General features: G+C 38.7%; 1 protein-coding gene across 1 annotated transcript in view; it reads left to right on the forward strand.

Annotated features, from left to right (window-relative positions):
• dmd (dystrophin) overlaps positions 1-16,232 on the forward strand; it is a gene marked incomplete at its 3' end in the record, with an annotated part of 309,815 nt that overhangs the window by 67,708 nt on the left and 225,875 nt on the right.

The following is a 16,232-nucleotide window of genomic DNA, read 5'->3' on the forward strand; positions in this document are numbered from 1 at the left end:
TTTGTTTCTGTTCAAAGCAAAAACATCTTTTTTGCAGGAAGGTTCCCAAGTTAACCCTTTAACTTCTTACTGATATTTTTATATTACAAAAACTAAGTGATAAAAGATGTATACAAAAATATTGATATATTATTGATAAGTGATATTTTCATGTATTTGAAAAATTCTATTAAATTTCATTTACAGTATGGAAAAAAACTTGACTGTTGATGAGCTCTGTGGAAGAAGAGACATCGTTTTAGGCTAAGATGCAACTAAATGAGTCAGGACTAATCAGAGTGATGGTCATTACCCATTGTTCCATGTTCCTCCACACAGAGAGACCAGGGATAAAGATGTACGATCACTCTGAGAAACAAAAGAAGTAGAATGGGAACTAAAGAGTAGTAGCTGAAGGAAGGGAGAGCGAGGAATGGGTTTCATAAAGGGCTTGACAGAGCTTGGTGTAGACAGTTGAAGTGGTGGAGGTATTTCACATTGATGCAACTTACAGCAGTGCAGCTTCTCCCCTTTTGGCAGGAGTGCTGGTATTTTAGGCCCCACCACAGTATTTCTCAGCTGAGACGAAGAGGTGAGTAAGAGACAGATGGAGCGGGAAGGTAGGGAGTGACACAATGGGAGTGAAATGTAGCAACACTCAGTGTTTAAAGAAAGGTGAACTAAAGGCAGAAAGTTACAGGGAGACTGAGCAAAGTATAGAGCATTAAAGACAAAAAGGATTTCTACTCCTGTTGACCAAAGTGCTGTATATGTAAAATAATCAAATGATATATTAAAGAACAACATGACAGAATTGTAAGAAAGGTTTTCTCTTTGTTTCTGGAGTAAGCAATAAAAAATATTCTGACTCTGATTTAAAAGCCAGAGAATAACGGTGGGGTTTCAAATGTCTAATGTTGGGGAGGTCCTTATGGGAAGAAGCTGTTTTTTTCCACAGTTTAAGATTGCACTGCAGTCTGTGATTAGTCCTAAAGTCAATGGGCGATATGTGGTGTCTCACTTGCGTCTGCCAGTTAGTAACACTGCTGCAGCGTTTTCGACCAGCTGCAGTTGGGGAAGCAATGACAGACTGACACTTGAATAAAGACTATTACAATAGTCGAATCGAGAGAAAAACGAAGACATGGATAGCTCAAAGTAGTCAGAGATAAAAGAAACTTTGATAAAAGCATTGATCTGTCTGTCAAACGTTGGATTACTGTCAAAGAAAAAAGTTTCAGGGTGTTTTCTGACAAATCTCTAAAAGCTTTGTAGCGGTAACACGGACCAAACACAATGAACTCTGTTTTATGTTCATTTAAGTTAAGAAAATTTAATCTATTCCACAGCTTAACATTCTCCAGACAGTTCAGTAGTACCTTCAAAGGACTCAAGTTTACATTTTAGTAGCAGGTAAATCTGTGAGTCATCTGCATAACAATGAAATGAGAAGAGGTCTGAGCCAAGAATGGACCCCTGGCTGACCCAACAAGATAGATGAGAGAGATGTATCCCCCAGTCTAACAGAAGAAACTTCTGCTGGACGGGTAAGATTTAAACTATTTCAGTGCAGCCCCTTTGATTCCGACACAGTGCTCCAGCTAGGAGAATACTATGGTATCAAAGGCAGCACTGAGGTCTAATAGTATTAAAACAGCAGAATCTAACAAATCAGTAAAAGTTAAAAGGCTGTTTAAAACTTATAAGAGCAGTTTCAGTGTGGTGCGCTTTAAGACCGGACTGAAATGGCTTTAGTGCCATTTTGATCTAGAAAGTTCTGAAGCTGAAGGACAATTTTCTCCAGGATTTTAGGAAGAAAAGGAAATTTAGTTGTTGGTCTGAAGTTGGACAAAACTGTTGGATCCAGGTTCTCTTTTTTTAAATTTAAAATCAGCAGGGACGACTCCAGACTGAAGACTGTGGGAATGAGTGTGCTGCATATCATCAATAGCTGTGTCAAAAACATACTTCAGTAGGCGAGATGGAACAATATCAGAGTAGGGCTGTTCGATATAACCATATATATCGGATGACGATATGAAAACGTCTGTCGTTTCATTTTACGCTGTCGTTTGTTTCGTGGTGTCGCAAAATAAACTGTTTACGGCAATATTTGTTCATGGTTCTGATGTCACTGTAGTGGCTATATTAATTAAAGTTCTCTCTTTCTCTTATATTTAATATAACCACACTACGGACGACAAGCGCCTGTTTTTATGCGTTGTGGTTAGCAACAACGACGGTAACAGCATCGCGTGTCCGCTTGTTTATGTTCCACATAAACCTTTCACAATAAAGCTCAAGATCCTGTTGAGACTTTTCAAAATAAACTGAATCACGTGAAAGAGCAGATTATTTACGGATGAGAAGTAAAAAAGAGCCGCCAGGTGCTAAAAAATAAACCTTAGACTCAAACGTTAGAACAGGCTTTTCCCCGCAGCACGCCGTGTAATAAATACTCACAAAGAAAACGGCGGCTGTTACAACTTATGTCTAAAAATGTATAGTTTCATGCATCGGTTAAAACACTCGACTCCAGCTACATGACGCGCAGCTGGAAACACTTCCCGCAAGACGAGATTCACAGAATTTACAGAAAATGTTACATTTTTGTGATTTATATCGTTATCGGGACGATAGATGTCTTATATCGGGATATGAGATTTTGGTCATATCGCACAGCCCTATATCAGAGTACATCATGTGGGTTCGAGTGGCTGGCTATTTCAGGTCAGTAGAAGGAGGGATAATATGAGACCTGATATCTGTGATCCTGTTAATGAAGAATATGTTTTCACACATTGATTTTGATGCTACAAGAGTAGAGAAACAAACAAACAGAGTTAATGATGCTAAATAAAATCTTAGACAACTACTTTGTTTTTGCTGCTCTCACAGCCTTCTGATAATTTGACAAAGATTCGAAGTCCATCAAAGGACACCTGGAGTCTATCCTTTTTTGTTCTACCTAGTAGTAGTAAATCCATAAAGATAAGGTGCTTATGATAACACTTGAAAAAGACTAAATGTACAATTCAGTATTGAACATTACATAAAACAGACAACGTACAAAGTGTCCTTGAATGGCAGAGATGCAGAAGTGTGTCCATGTGATGCAGAGCCATGGCTCAGTGTTTGAGCTAACCCTCCACCCCAGCCCGTTGTCCAAGGTGAGCTGAGATACTAACAGAATGGTGGGACAAGTTCAGAAAAGTGACTAAACTCATGCATGTTTAGCTGAGTTTCTGTCACTGGAAGAGAATCCAGGTTTCCTTGGAATTCCTTGGTTTCACACTTGCAAGTAATCTTAGTAGCTCTGAAAGTTCCCAGTATCCAATAATCAGTGTTTGTAGTGAAATAGTGCTCCTCCAAACAGACACAAAAAAGACTGGTCACAGAAACGTGGTTCTTTTCTCGGATCTGTCAGAGGCAGGAATAATTTGCAGTTGTACCTAAGCACTGTGGTACTCTCAGAGTTATATGGAACGGCATGGGTGTAATTTCCTGTCACTGCAAGCGCTTGCCTACAAGTCACCCACTGCTTTCTCCAACACCCTCCTTCAGAGCAACACTATGTGATTAGCAAAGTAACACTGACCCTACCACTGACATAGCTATTTGGTGAAAAGGGTCAAATGAAATAAACAGACTCATAAACACATTCATTAGTGTGTAGTTATGTCTCCCAACGTGCATTCTAATAAACAGAGTTCTTTAAAAATAGGAGTAGATGTTTTTTCAGTAAAGCTGCCATGTTGCCCTGCTATGGTGCATATAAAGGCTGAGATGTAAATCACTGTTCTGCCTAATTGCTCTCTATGTATGTCACTAGAGACAAAAGCAGAGAAGAGGAGAACTCCGAGGCATTTGCGCGTCAGAAGGAAATTGAACCTTCAGACTCAATTTATGAGGGATCATATCCATGTTTGATCATCTGGGAAGTGGAAAAAAGTGAGAATGCAAAAGAGAATGCGAATGGCAACCAGAGAAAACATCATCCTCTCTCAACACAGTGCAGCTGGTTTAGCCATCAGGTTTAGCCCCAAGACATCCATACACAAATGAGAATACGTGGAGTGGGAGTGGGAGTACCACATCAGCTTTCAATCAGATATCCAGAGAAAATTCGTTAACCTCCTCTGCCTTATACCACAGTAAACCTGTACATGCCTCAGCAGGTCAGGGCTGCTTTGGTACAAACATTAGGTAGGCCGTCATAATGTAGAGAAATACCCAGTTTAAAAATCTTAGTCCAAAACTATATATAAAAAACTCACTAGATGTTTAAAAATAAATAAATTTGTGATATGGTGTCATCAAAACTCAAGTCTAACACACTTATCTATCTCTCTATCATCTATATATCTATATATAGATATATAGATATATAGATATAGATGAATAAAACATGCACACACACTGTTGACTGTATGGTGCTCACTGCTGAGGCTTCCCCTCTGTGTGATTGTTTTCTTTCACCCTTTAACCATCTTGATTGCCTATTTTGTGCTGCTTGACAGCCTGTGGGTTGGTTTCACTCCATGGTAACAAGACTTGGAGCAGTAATCAAAGGCACAAGCTGTTGTACGCTTGAAGGGAATTGTAACCATAGTCAGAACCGTACGCGTGTCAGAAGCAGCTTGTTATTACAATATTTTGTAATGCACATCGACTGGAACAAGTGCAGACTAACAGTCATGTAACAGTCAATATCATTTATCACCTCTGTATTGAGACGTAGTATAAAGACTAAACATCTGTCTCCTTTGTATTAACTCAGACACACATGGGAATTTAACTAAACCTGGAGAATCAATGTCTTTTCTCTCAACAGTAATACATTTAGCATAAGGAAATTTGCATTTGGCCAATTATTTGTGTGTCACAATATTTTGGCAATAAATGTTATACTGTGTTGTCATCACCCCACGGGGTGGGTGGGTGCCGAAGACAATACCATAGGTGCATCTCCTAAAAATAGCATTGGTCTAACCTTGACCTCAAGGTCAAAGGTCAAGTTTTCTGAAAGTCTTGTAAATGAAATAACTCGAGAAAAAGGTGACACAGGATTTTGAAATTGATATCATAGGTGCCACATTTTGCTGAAATACTATTTTGAGAATAAAGTTGAAGTGTGGCAGTTACAGGCTACAGTTGTCGTTTCAACCCAAAAAGCTGCCACCACTCGTTTGCTCTCCTTTGCTCTCCTTTGCTCTCTTGCATAGATGACTTAGAGAAACAAATTTGATCAGGTGGGTTTTTTTTGTGTGTTTTGTGATGCAACATACATCCTCTTGCACAAGGGAGTACCCATCCTTCCATCTGTCCATTGCCAGCAATTTGTTTTGCAAAAATCCAGCCAACTCTTCCAAATCGTTCTGCCAATCTTTTTCTCCATTATCTTTTCAAAAGTCTTTGGGTTAGGGAGGCAAGTAAGAGCCCTCTATTTTCTTTTGGATTTGAGAAGGAGGAGCAGGGGAGTCACACTGGTGTGAATTTCTGGTTTCCCCAAGGCTGTTGCCAGCCTGTCAGCCCTAGACAGTGTGTTAAGTCTGCCATTTTTTAGGGTTTCTTTTGCTCAGATCGTGGCTTCTGAAAATTTTACGTTGGCATGCCCAAGTCCTGGAAACTGCCCAGCTGTTCATTCTTGGGAGCAGCCATTTAACATAATTTTCTTTTGATTGTATTACGAAGTCGGAGTACCCGGAGAAAACCCACACAGGCAGGGAGAGCATGCAATGGCCACACAGCAAGACCCCAAATGGCCAGCAAATTCAAACTTGTTACAGCAGCTGTGAAAGACTTGGTATCATTCTGTTGCTGCCTGTATAAAAAGAGCTGTTTGGAGGAAATTAAGGCTACGTCAAATCTCATTCATCTTGCAATGCTTAAAAGAGATGACACGCACTAACTAAAAGAGAGATGATGACCTTATTCTGGGAACAGTACCATCCAAGTCTCACTTATGACAGATAGTTCTATGGTGGTTCTGGAATGACAGGATTTGGATTGCGCCCACAAAGCTTTCTATAGGCTAAACTTCCTCAATGTGTTAAACAGACAGTGGGAGGGAGCCTATGTCAGGTGACGCTAACAAGCATAGTTATGCATGCAAAAACAATATTCCACAACTTGACCAGTGTTCAGCTTTGTTAAATGACTTTTATCCTCCACTACAATCCTGGAAGACAGAGACAGCAAAGATCACATCTCCAGCTTAGCTGTTAAGTAGTTGACTTTTTTTTATTAATCCTTTATTTATCCAGGTAAAAAATCTCATTGAGATTAAAAATCTCATTTCCAAGAGAGACCTGGCATCATAGCAACAAAAGTCACATACCACATAGGTATATAACATTTAAAACAAATACAATATCCCATACAAACATGTGTAAAATATACAATAACAGATCAAATTAAGAGTACATTAAAAACAATCACACTGAGTAAAAGAGCTCATCTCATGTGCATTATGTGCAGATTTGCCTTCCCTCTTGGTCATTAATTGATTGTGTTCACCTGTGCCTTGTTTTACCCAGCTGCGTCTGTGTCCTTGATTACCTCATATGTACTTAAGCCCTCAGATTTCCTTAGTTCTTTGTTGTGTCGTATTGTTTGTCTGAGTGATTGTCTGCTTTCTTTCATCACCATCCATTGACTTGCATTCCTAAACTTTAACAAATTCTTGACCTGAATGTTGATGTCCTGGTCCTTTGGAATTGTGGATTCAAGTCCACCTACATTAAATCTAAATCACATGAACTGACTGGCCCTTTTACTTTGGCTTTGCTATTTGATGACTACTGAGACATGTAAACAAAAACTGTAGTGGGGTGACAAGGGTGTCATGTTGCAGTTTAACCCTTTAAAGCCGGTCAGAGCAGCACGCTCTGTTTTGCGTAACTATTTTTAAATCCCGGTAGCACTGCAACCACGTAAGCTAGCGCAATAATTTTTTTTGCATATGAAACCGGAGGAGTTGTACTTACATCTTATGCCATCAGCTTGTCCTAAGTCACAGTTTCCTTCCACATATAGCTTTGCAAAAACTGCATAAAAAGCACTTGCAGCAACAAAAACATAATATTCCAGAAACACGCTTTGCCGATCCGATCAGCTGTTCGATAACACTTCCTACGTCCATCAGCGTGAACTATCGCATGTCCGCCATGACCTGCCCGAAACCGGAAGTGACGTCATTTTCGCGGAAATGTAGTTTTTTACCATCAAGGGCCTCATGAGCCTATACTGGTGTTTTTAAAAGTTATGTTTGACTTTATGACTTTCTGTGTCGTTTCTGGGATGCTGAGGACTCATATTGCACTGCTGGAAATAGTTTATTTTGATGCATATGCTGCTTTTTTGCAAATTTGCTATAATATTTATTTTCGTTTTTCCTGCAGTATATAAAAATTTGTGTATTTCAAAAATAAAACTATGAAGACACTCAAAATAAATTTCCTTGTGGGAAACTATTTTTGCAACTTTTTTGTATTTACAGTTTTGAGGGATAAGCCTCTTAAATTTCTCTAACTAGAAATATATGTTAAAAAACAAAAACAATTTTCAATTATTTTGTAGTTTATTGCACTTTTTTGCAATTTATGTAATTACTATGAACTTAATGCAGACATATTATATTACTACAAGATGTAAAAATATAATATGAGCTCTGGTGGACTTGGTTCTATGGTAGGTCTTAAAGGGTTAAAGATTGGCAGCCTTAAGTCAGTTCTGTGTTATAATTTGCATCTGCTTTTAGCTGAGGAGAGAAAGGGTTGTGCCTAAAGAGTGTATAGTAAAGCACTGCCCATCTGGAAAGCCCCTTAGATCCCCCACAAGATAATTAGGAAATAGAGATGCGAATTTCTGAAACCAAACTGGTCCTTTGGCTTGTCCCTTGAAGAAATGGTTAGCAAGAGAGGGCAAGGGAAAGGTGGAAAATGAAAAGGAAACATTTAGGGGGGGAAACTTAAGGGAGTGAAGAGGCACGGGGAAAGATGAACTAAAAAGGAGAGGAGAAGGAGATAGGACAGATGGGAATGGAGGAAGTGACCCCCTTTCTTATTTTAGTAACCATTTTCTTAACGACATTTTCTAATGCCTGCATCAGCATCAGCACACACTGCTGAAGTATATTTCACTGAGAAGCGTTGTATGCATAGCATACAAGATAAACTTGAATTTGCTGATATCCCATGTGTCAACTCAGGAGTTTGCAGCTTTGTTTTTACACTTAATAAATAGTTTGAAGTGTTCAACAAATCAAATCTGGATTTGACCAGTAGCTTATGGTCTTACTGTGTAGCATATAAATATTTCCAAGCTTTTATCACAAAAGCAAGAAGCTATTTTTTTCTACTTGTAAATCTGAAATTGTGTTTTCAGTAAAGTACTAATGAGAATAAGGTGATAGTTTTGAATGTGTCTGTAAATTAATTCAAGTTAACTGAAGCAACATTTCTCTTTAATGCTTGGAATTCTCTCTTAGGCTTCCTGACAAACAAAACAGCGTGAGGAGAGATTACCTTTTCCATAAAGGAAAGTAATTGCAAGAAAGTCTGCTTTTATGAAAACATAAATTGGTGTGAGAACGATGGGCAATAAGGGAGGGACACTTTGTAGAACCATAAAAGGCATTATGATGGAGAGATGGCCTCTGCAAAATGTCAACAGGAATGATCACGACACTGAAAGAAAAACTATACACACCATCGTCCTGTGTTCTCTTTTCCCCATGAATCTTCTCCCTGGATGTTACCTCTGTGTTTGTGCAGTCTCTCATGCATCAGTGTGTGCTTTCATATGTGCTTAATCCACATTTGTAGTTAGGTTAATCCTTACCTGGAAAAGAGCACACTGGGTTAATCTGGAACATGTGGGAGCTGCGTCATTTGACACACACATAACACACTACGCACTGAAAGACACAAATGCAGGAAATGATGCAACGGCACAAAATGGCCTTAATATAGTTTAATATGTACACAAGTGTTTATAAATACAACTAAAGACACTAAATTTAATTCCACTTTAGGAACAAATCTGTTTTTGCTTTTTAAACAGAAATATGACAATAACATGAGAAATAATTATTTTCTTATGTAATGCTGCACTTAGCTACGAAACTGTCAGAGGTTATTTTAGTTATTTGGGCAGTAAGTGAGTTTGTCTGTACGACCAGTGCTTGATCACTAATGTTAGAAAGCAAGTAGCTAATCCCAGGAGGACAAACTATATGTATATATAATTTGCATATATTGTGTCTGCATAGTAGACATTTTTCCTTCAGCTTTGGATGACTGAAACAGAAGGTATTTCATAATCCTAAACTGACACGAGAAAAATCTAGAAGAGGGCAGCTGCCTTTGTCATGAAAAACCCAAAAAGCAAAGTCAAGATGGATTTAAGCAAACCTTTAACAAATCCAGGTGATGAAAGAAAGCAGACAATCACTCAGACAAACAGTACGACACAACAAAGAACTAAGGAAATCTGAGGGCTTAAGTACATATGAGGTAATCAAGGACACATACGCAGCTGGGTAAAACAAGGCACAGGTGAACACAATCAATTAATGACCAAGAGGGAAGGCAAATCTGCACATGAGATGATAGACTATCAAAATAAAACAGGAAGCCTAATACGCTGAGACAGGGACTAAAACACTTAAACTTGACAGACCAAAGTAAACACAAAGACAAAACTGACTAAACAGAAACAGTCTAAGCACAGAGAACAGAGGAAAGGAAAAACCTGAGAACAAATAAAGCAACCAATGCAAAATAATATTCGCCTGAAAACTGCAAAAAAGAATCAAACAGAAAATATCAACAGAAGACTGACGGTCCAAAACTGAAAACCCTGGGTAAAAAACCCAGGATCATGACACCTTTAGAAAAAAATCTCATTTTAATTATTTTATTTTTTGAATTGCTTACTTTTATAGTTTAAATCATCGTGTTACAAAATCATTTTTTTCATTATCATTATCGTTTTTACTGTAGCAAAAATTAACATACAGTCCACATTTCCTGTTTGGGAAGCTAGCAAATAATCACATAAAAAAAACTGATAGTAGCCAAGGTTGGTCCATTTCTTTTTTTAAAACATCACCTGTGTTTCTGCAGTTTCACCTGCTTTGGTTTGAATGAAAATAACAACAGGTGCCAGAAGACAACAATGAGGCAATGTTGGAAGCCACTGACAGTTTTTCCCTCCTCTTCTTTTTAGACTGAATTTCTTTGCACTAGTTTTGTATTTGGCTAGTTCAGTGTCACTACTGGTAGCATGAGGCAAAACCCAGACCCTACAGAGGTGATACAGACAGTCCAGCTCCTCCAGGATGGCACATTGGAAGAAGGTTTGCTCTGTCTCCCATGGATATGGAGGCATACCATGGAGGGATGCACAGACCTCTACAGGTTAGGCAGCAGCACCCTGGCTGCCATCAGGTATCAGAATGAAATTGTTGGACCCATTGTCAGACCATACCCTGGTCCTGTGTGTTCGCAGTTTCTCCTCGTGCAAGACAGTTCCCGGTCTCATGCAGTGAGAGTATACAGGCCTGGAGAATGAGAGGATCGATAACCTGAGACGAGATAATCCTCCAGTAGACTGACAAGACCAGTGCAAACATAACAGTGAGCAGAAGCAGTGGTATAATGCAGAGACATCTATCCAGTGTATTCTGTCAATTGAACAGCAGTTGGCTTGAATTTTGAGTAGAGGGATAAAATGGGAATACTCAGTTCAGCCTGTTGTTGCTTTAGCAGGTGCAATGGCTTTAGTTACTCCAGTCTGTTAATGGATTTATAGCTGTGTGAGAATTTGAGTGTCAAATTGTTGAGTCGCGAAGTAGCAGCGAAATAAATATCGCTGCTCTCCAGTCACATTTTCTGTGTTGGCTCTGTTTGTCTGTCGGTGACACACACGCACACACACATCGCTTTGTGTTTCACACAGACGCAGTAAGACGTTACACCCTTTCCCACACAATCTTTATAGTCTCTCACACACTCGCACAGTAACATACGTTTTCATGAAGGGGTGTTTGATGTACAGTCTAACAGGGTTTCACTTCACTCATTTCTCTTTGTAATACACATTTTTATTCCTCCTGCTGTCTATTTATCATCTTTATTATCTATTTGGGTTTTTTTGCATTCTGCCTATTTTTCCCTTCCTCGTGTCCTCTTATAGGCATGGTAGATATCCCAGCTTTGTTTTTGCCTTCTTCCTGTTCTTGGTTGCTTGTATGGATTATTAGGGCCACGTTAAGAAAAAAAAATAGTGTGGATTATTTTGAGATTGTACCTCAGAATTGGTTTTAGTTACAGCAGAAAAACACAGTGTGGTGATAAGTGTAAGGACATTGAAAAGATGGTGCAGAAAGCAGCATCTGGTCACAAGGAAAAAACACACAAACTTGGCTGGATTTGTGCAGCATGAAATGGCCAGGAATGGAGAGATGCAAGAATATGGAGGACAACATGCATCCTCTTATTAAGAGGATGCATGTTGTATCACAAGAGACGATAGGACAGCTAATCAGTTTGGTTCACGATCTCACCTGCACAGTTTGTAGAGCGTATAGTAGCTGTGGCAGTTGTTTGGCTTGAAATGACAACTGAAAGCTCCACATTTGTTTTTCTCAAAATAATATTTAAACTTTAATCTCAAAATTGCAAATTTAATATTAAAATGGACACTGATTTTATTCACTCCACAACTCTTTTGTAAACGTGGTTATGTCTACTCTAATGAGTTTTCTTGATTGGAAATTCTTTGTTTTTAATATTTCAAATGCTTTTTTTATGGTTTTGCACTAAATATTTATCTCTTGTCTTTTTCAACTAATGAATTTTGTGAGTCACATTGTAATGGAAATGTCTGGCCCAAGGCTCTATTTTTGCACCCTATTGTAGGGTGGCAGTTGGAAGACATTTTTTAATAAAGGAGGGTAAAAGTCAAAAGTGTCTCTTTCCCTCTAGAGCTCAGGACATTTCCTGTCTGTTTTTTTTTTCCACATGCCCTTTTCTTTTTCTTTTCATCCTTCCTCTGTCTCTCCTCCTGCTCCCTGCCTGCAGATGATTGGTATCAGTTCCACATTATGGAGCCTATAAATGTACTTTTTCCTGGAAAGCTACGCGCACACGCACACACACACACACACACACAGGCAGATGCAAAACACTTGCACACACAGATCCAAAATGCACTCTCAGTCTCACACATTGCAGACATAAATACACTCACAGGGTATAGCAGTGACTTGCCCCATCTGTGCTTTTTTTTCTTGCTGAAGATAAAAATGCTGGATTATGTCTGTGGCAGCCTTTGAAAATTTAACACACGTGCACATTTCTACACATTTTGTACTGACACTTACTTTTATTGCAGAGGCTATTTTTGACATTGATGTGAACATAAGCTTGTAATCCTTTACTCTCACTTCCTAGTTATTGCCCCCTCTCATTCTTTTCTTCTGTTTTCCATTCTTCTCGTGTCATTGTGTCTTTCCCTCTCTGTCTTACTTCTCTTCATCAAGTCTTCCCCATCTGATCTCTCGGTAATGACCTGATCTGATTGGATTTGGTCTCATATTCCTTTCCCTGGCTAATAGCCATTGCTGTTGCTAGGCAGCTGGGATCAAAACATTGGCAAACATGGCTGTTGCACAGGACCACTCCGACTGTAGAAACAGATCACTTATTTGCCTTGCCAGGTTTCTTTGCCATCACGCAGTTCAAGAAAAGCATTTTATTCTAATAAATGCAAGTTCAAGGCAGATATGGAAATGAGTTGATCATTATTTCATGTCAGTGTGATCTTTGCTCTTTAGCTATGTTATGCTTCCAACTTATTATCTGTATTTAACACATTAGGGCTAAATATAGATAGCTATTTTATAATTACCATTTTCATATCAGTGCTGGGTGATTTCTGTCTCAGGGACATGCTTGAAAATACAGTGTTATCGCTGGAACTCAAAAGCTTACTCTCAGAACACAAATACACTAGGAATGCTAGGAACTGAATTTACTACATCAACAGGAACCAGGACACTAGAAAGACAAGAGGGTGTGGGAACCATGAGGGAGGCTGCCACAAAGAACAAAGGGAGACAGGGAGATAATATATCCACATAAAATGACAAGGGAACAGGCAACAGGTGGGGAACATGGTTGAACAGAATTAAAGAAGTTAAACTGAAAATGACATACATGGGACAACGACCTACCAAAGTAAAACAGGAAGTAGCTAAAACAGGGGCCTAAACTTAGGCTACGTCCACACGTACACGGGTATTTTTGAAAACGGAGATTTTCCGTTTTAAAAAATAATCCCGTCCACACTAAAGGCAGAAATGAAGGAAAACGCTGCTATGAACATGCCAAAGCAGCAGGTGGCGCTAGATTCCTAACCGTGCAGAAATGTTGGCCAATCAGAAGTCTAGAAGCCTCGGTGGGAAAAAGTAAACAAAGGCATAGAGCGAGATCGATGTGAACTGTGTGTATATGTAAGCATTTAAACACTGCAGAGAGTAGAATTAACAGTAACAGTATTGTAGAAATTCATTTCACCGAAACAATAACGTGGCGCACAGTGTGACGTCAAAAAATGCGCACACCTTTGACGCTGCGTTTTCTCCGTTTTTCTCGTCCACACGTAAATGCAAAAACGGAGTTTTCGAAAATATCCACCCTGGCAGGCGTTTTTAAAAATCTCCGTTTTCAGTGACCGAAAACGCCGTTTACGTGTGGACGAAAGGTGCAAACGCATAGAAAAATCTGCGTTTTCAAAAATACCCGGGTACGTGTGGACGTAGCCTTAGACATACAACTTGACAGAACTAAAAAGGGAACCCAGGCAACCACAGAGACAGGACACACAGACCACTCAGAAACAGGGACACGACTAGGGAGCCAAGACTGACTTCACAAGGAAATACAGAGGAAGGACAAAACACAGGGACGAGACAAAGGAAACAAGAGGGGAAATGAGTAGAGGACCTAGATGTGACGGGACTAAACAAAAAGGAAAAGAGCAACTGAAAGAGAGGAATAAAGCAAAGGTAACCAAGAACAAGAAAGTTCACTAAATAGTATGAAAACGAGAAACATAATTCCTAAGCAAACCAGGACTCCCATAATGTGACTATGGTAAAGAGTTATAGCTCTACGATAATAACTTGAGCTTGTGCAAGCTAAGTGATATAGAAGCACCCCTTGCCTGATGTTAAATTAATTTCCATTAAAATAGAAGGAGATTGCATTACCTGTGTAAGAATTTACAGCTTATTTATGGAAATGTAGTATTTTCTTCACCTTCACCTTCCGTTCAGCTCAGTTGTTTTCACATATTTTGATGGGAAATTATTTTAGCACCACTGAGGGGAAACTTTAACACACTAAGTTGAGGTATTGTTTCAACCTGGGTCATATTATCCTAGACTCTCATCCTGCATCAGCCACGTCTACTCAAAGTTACACTCCAATAAAACTAAAAGTTAAAGTGATGAATGGTAATCCAGCATGGCCCATCCATCAGTCCCACAGGAAGTCATTATTTTGCAATTTACAATTTTTATGAACTAATAACTTCACCTTGGGGGGGGTTCAGCCATTTTTCTGTGTATGTTACATCAATAACTTGCAAATCTTCTGCCACTTTCTGAATCACTGTTTGGAGGAAGTTTTCACATTTCCTTGTGAATTTTCAAATTATGCTTCCACCACATGAATGCATGTAAAATGGATCTTCTTAGTAAAGGAGGTCATCACACTGACATTCAAAACAAACAAACACACTTTTTACCAGTTCATGTAAATGAATTGTGTATGGTATACTTTTATTCCTATTTGCATCAAATTGGTTAAAAATGCATTTTAAGGTCATGTTATGATTAGTTAGATGAAGAAAGAATCCTTGTGTCACTTGTTAGATGTTATTCTGTTATCTCCAGGTTGCTGCTTTTATAAAGCAGTTACTGATTTACTACATTCAGTATTTTTTATTTGATTTTTTACTTTTATTCTTGGACTTAATCAATGAGACAAAAATAATGTTTCCAGGTGTGTGTGTGTGTGTGTGTGTGTGTGTGTGTGTGTGTGTGTGTATTCCTTTATTGCCCACATCTTTACCTTTTTTTTGTTTGTTTGTTTGTTTGTTTGTTTTTTACCTCTGATTATTTCAAGCCTCATTAGTTTCATTTACTGGGATCTTAGCTGGTTTCCATTGCAATGACAATAACATTCCAGTTTCTTTCAAGGTAACTAGATTAGAAACTGTTCAAAGTACAAAGTTTTGGATCCACTTGTATCCCTGTATGTCTAGTTTCACCAGACTCGACGGGCAAAACATTTGATTTGATGTTGCTGCTCAGTTTAATTAACTGTTACAGCCATTTTCCACATAGTCCTCTATTTTAAAGGTTCAAAATGAGTTGGACAAATAGAAAATAGTTTTTAAACGTTGCTGGTTGCTCTACTGGAGTGAGATCATGTGACTGATTTGGTAATTGAACATTTCTTTGCCTGGAGAAACTCTTGGGTTGCGTTTCTAGCATGCTTTGGGTCATTATCCCTCTGCACTGTGAAGCACTGCCCAATCACTTTTGCAGCACTGAGCAAAGTCTATAACCCTGCACGCTTTAGAATTCATTCTGCTATTTAAAGACGAAAGTACATATTTAGTGTGCAAGCATTTATGTTGGAAATTTGCTATTTGATTTTGAAAATGACCCAGGCACTTATTTCTCTTTTTTATCCCCTGAAGCCGTCAACACAAACAGTAAAACCTTTGATTTGAACCACACAAACACACAGTGACAACAAAAACATAAACTTTATACATAAGACTGCTGCTATTTAAACTGAAGGCTGGAACCAATCTAGTCTTTGGTCATCAGTGTCAAAATAATCCTCTGTCTTCTTTTTGTCTTTGTGTCCTTCAGCTGTCTTTTCATATTGTCTGCTCTGTTTTCTGCCTTTAATTGCCTTGTCTAAACTGTTTTCAATCTTTTTTCTCCTCGAGAGGTTTCATTTGAACTGTTTTCTCTTTCCCTACATCTTTCCTTTTTTATCACTTCTATGCATGATTTTCTCCACCGCTTTTTGTCACTTTTTCTAAATTAAGATGGAGCTATTAAGGCTGGATTCCCTTTAATGAGATGCAGTATGCAGAAGTAGCTGTGTTCATGAATCATAGGTGTGTGTGTGTGTGTGTGTGTGTGTGTGTGTGTGTGTGTG

This window comes from Haplochromis burtoni, unplaced genomic scaffold, assembly GCF_018398535.1.
Source record: "Haplochromis burtoni strain Fernald_Lab_line unplaced genomic scaffold, NCSU_Asbu1 Contig_205, whole genome shotgun sequence".
NCBI lineage: Eukaryota > Metazoa > Chordata > Actinopteri > Cichliformes > Cichlidae > Haplochromis > Haplochromis burtoni.